Source organism: Sciurus carolinensis, chromosome 9 (genome assembly GCF_902686445.1).
Source record: "Sciurus carolinensis chromosome 9, mSciCar1.2, whole genome shotgun sequence".
Taxonomy (NCBI): Eukaryota; Metazoa; Chordata; class Mammalia; order Rodentia; family Sciuridae; genus Sciurus; species Sciurus carolinensis.
In genome coordinates, this window is record NC_062221.1 from 5636672 (window position 1) to 5640228 (window position 3557).

The 3557-nt window shown below is 42.3% G+C and overlaps 1 non-coding gene across 1 annotated transcript; it reads right to left on the reverse strand.

Moving 5' to 3' along the window:
* Positions 1 to 3484: 3484 nt before the first annotated feature.
* On the reverse strand, positions 3485 to 3557 carry Trnav-cac (transfer RNA valine (anticodon CAC)). The gene has a single exon. It is a non-coding gene; the product is annotated as a tRNA-Val (tRNA).

Below are 3557 nucleotides of genomic sequence, written 5' to 3' on the forward strand. Positions count from 1 at the left end.
GAAATTTTTAAAAAGTTCTGTAGAATGTCCCACTATTTGGACAGTTCTGATTGTTCTTTTGTGCTTAGGTTTAGATGAAATATTTTTGGCAACAATACTATACAGATGACGATTTGTCCCCTCTCTTCATCAATATCAATAGGCACATGATGCCTGTGAGCTCCATCACAGTTAAGTTCAACCATTTAATTAGTGTGTTGGATTTCACTATTGTCAAATTACCTTTCTTTTTGTTATTAATGAACTCGGTATGAGGATATACTTGGAGACTATGTGAATGTTTTCCAACCTGTCACCTAGTGGTATTAGCATCCACTGAGAATTCTTCCTTATCCAGTATTATTTTGTAGGTACAATAATGGCTTTCTCTCAATCTGACCACATTAGTTGACAGTTTTTGGTAAAGAAGAGTCTTCTTTCCTCTTTGGTACCCTCCCCACTTTCTGAGTAATTTTGCAGTTTAGAGATTTCCTTTTGATACTTTATAATGAATTACCATCTTTATTCCATCATTCAAATTGCCCTATTTTGCCCAGCAGGACCACCTTCAATTTGATTTCCATGTCCTTTGACATATCCCATGGGCTTGTGAATGCTAACCTGGTTATATTGCATTTAGATAATCATAAAAATAGTTGAGGTCTAAAAGGATATGCTTCTGTTCCAAAGAGAATTCACATTTGCTTTTGGCAAGAGGTCAAGGCCAGTGGCAATTCTAAATCACATTAGTCCAATTCAATTGGAAGACCTGGGGGGAGATAGAGCAGGAGGGCAGTAAATTTCTGGTTTACCCTTACTCCTAATACATCCTTTGGTTCCCATTCCAAAGTCTGGCATCGCTTCCCTTGACGTTCCTCAAATTTCAGTTTTATATCCCTATCCCTGTTAGTTTGCCAAAAGTTCTATACAGCTTTCCAGCCACCATTTTGGGAAAAGTGCTCTCAATCCTGTACTTACCTCTCCAATTTTCCTTCTGCCAGATCTAGTTTTCTTGATTCTTCATTGTCATGTTACCTCTCAGAGTGACTTAAAAAATATTTTATCTGACTTTTGTGGTTTTTCTTGGTAAGACCATGAGACTGAATTACCTAATCTATTACTGGAAGTGAAAGTTTCCTGTTATTACAGATTGAGTTTTAAAAATAAAAGCATGGTCACATAGTTTCCTGATTAAAACACTTCAATGACTTCCATTTTCCTTTGGAACCCTCAGCCAGGCCTGAATACCTACATCCCTAAGTCATGTCCAGGCATGCGCACTCCCTCACTTTCTTGTTTCCAGACTCTCTCTCTCTCTAGGTGACTCTGCAAAGACTTCAAATTCCGACTCTGCACTTGCTGTTCTCATTTCCTGACCACGAGTAACTGTTCCACCATTGCCCTTTGATCCAGTTGCTGCTTACTTAATAATGAGAGCTGGGCCAAATGTTTCTCCACCAGGAAAGCCTTCCCTGACCCCCTCCCTCAGGTCAGGTTGCAGTCCTGACGCCCTGTTCTTCTTCAAAGCAGTTACTAAGGTTTGCAATTACATGTTGATTGCAGGGATTACTGAGTGAGGCTACATGAAGGCAGGGAGTGCGTCTCTTTTGCTTAGACACTGCGTGCCCAGTGGTTACTTAGAGCAGGCATCAGCAGCGTAGAGGAATGAGCAGAACCCTGTCAATCCACAGATGCTTGTCTGGCTCACTTATCTATGCCACTAGCCTGTTCATCTTCACCAGTGGGTCTGTACCCTGGATTCTACTGATGCAGCTAAAATTTCATGGCCTTTAAATTTGAGGCTTAAAAAAAACAGTTTCAGTTTCCATCTCTCTTTCTGTCACAATGATTTCATTTCAATAGAGGAGTATTTTTAACCAAAGAAACATTACTTTTGGTGACCTTGCAAAACTTTCAAACCAAGAGGTCACCTTAGTGTCAATGTAAACACACTGATCACAGATAAAAAGAAAATTGGATTCTTGACTTCTAATTTAACTAACTCTTCAGAAAATGAAAAATAAAAACCAGAGGATCTCCGGCAGGTGACGAAGTCAAAGTAGTGCATATAGTAAATAATGTTGCAAGGATTTTCTTTTGCTTAATATAGAGTTCCCTGGAATAGCACTTTTCCATCTGTTTTACATTTGAAAATAAGAGACATCTGCTTCTTTAAAGTCCATAGGCAAGAAGCCAAAAAATAATGGGAATTCTAGTTGATACTATAAGTTTTTGTTTTAAAGCCAGACTTAGCTTACATTAGTAGAAACTTGCATAAGTCTGTACCAATTTTCATTTTCATATTTTAATATGATTGACCTGGCTATCTTTCTTTAGACTTACAGAGCATACAAATGCCAATTGTTCCACTTCTTTAGCCTCAAGTCATTTCTTATTCAGTCAGCTTCCCTGAACATGGGTTGTTAGGTCACAGCGCCTATTGTAGGGATTGCTGTGCCTCTACTGGAGAAGCAGAAACCAGCCACTAGGCAGGGACAATCACCTACATTGGGAGGGGATTGCTGCCCCTTTAATGGCCTTAAGGTGTCTCAAAAGTTGTCTTTTGTCTCAGATCAGGCCCTCCAGAGACCCTTACAAGGAACCAGCCAAAATCCCTGTCATTCTGACCTGCCCCTTTTAGGTGGCCTAGAGTAAACTTGCTCATGACCATACCAAGTTCTTCACCCAGTGGGGGTCCCATCTGCCATTTTTTAAAGCTCCTGATGTGTGAAGAAGCATGACTTGTATTGAGCATGCTCAGGATGTGCCCCTCTCCACCTGGGAAGTGGAGCCTCCTGGATGGACATGTATGTGCTTCCCAGGAAGCCCTGGCTGAGTTGCTGTGGGAGTCCTCCCCAGATTGCTTACCTGCTACAAGCCAGAAACCTGTCTTCACTGATCTGACTGTGCCCACTGCACCCTCACCGAGAGGCAGAGGAGTGGATACCATGAGCAACACAACCTCACTTCCAGACATGCGAGAATAAACCTGCCTCCTTCGCAAAAGCTGAACACAGTCCACTATTGCACTTTCACGATTCACATGTGCAGACCCTCCTAACTGACCAACATGTTGAATGGAGCAGCCAATGGATTTGCTATGTAGGTTCAGAAATGGGGACACTGGGCAACAAGCAACTCCAACATGGGCCCTAACTCTGGACTTCACCATCCAATCGCCTGCCATCCCCTCACCTGCATTTCCTAATTTCTCAATCTAACATGACCGAAACTACTCTTGTTCCTCCTATCTTCCCACATCACAATGAGTGACAACTCTACTCCTGCGGCTGTTCACGCTAAAAATTGAGTGGTCAGTGGCTCTTGAGTTTCTCCCACACTCCACATTCAACTCAGCAGCTAATCCTCTGAGGTCTACCCACCAATAACCAGAATCTAACCACCTCTCACCACTGTCACAGTTACCACAATGTCCAAGCCACCACACTCTCTTGGACTTTTAACTAATCTTCCTGTTTTCATTCTTTGTGTGTGGCGGGGGGCATGGTGGTGCTGGGGATTGAACCCAGGGCCTTGTGCATGTGAGGCAAGCACTCTACCAACTGAGCCATATCCCC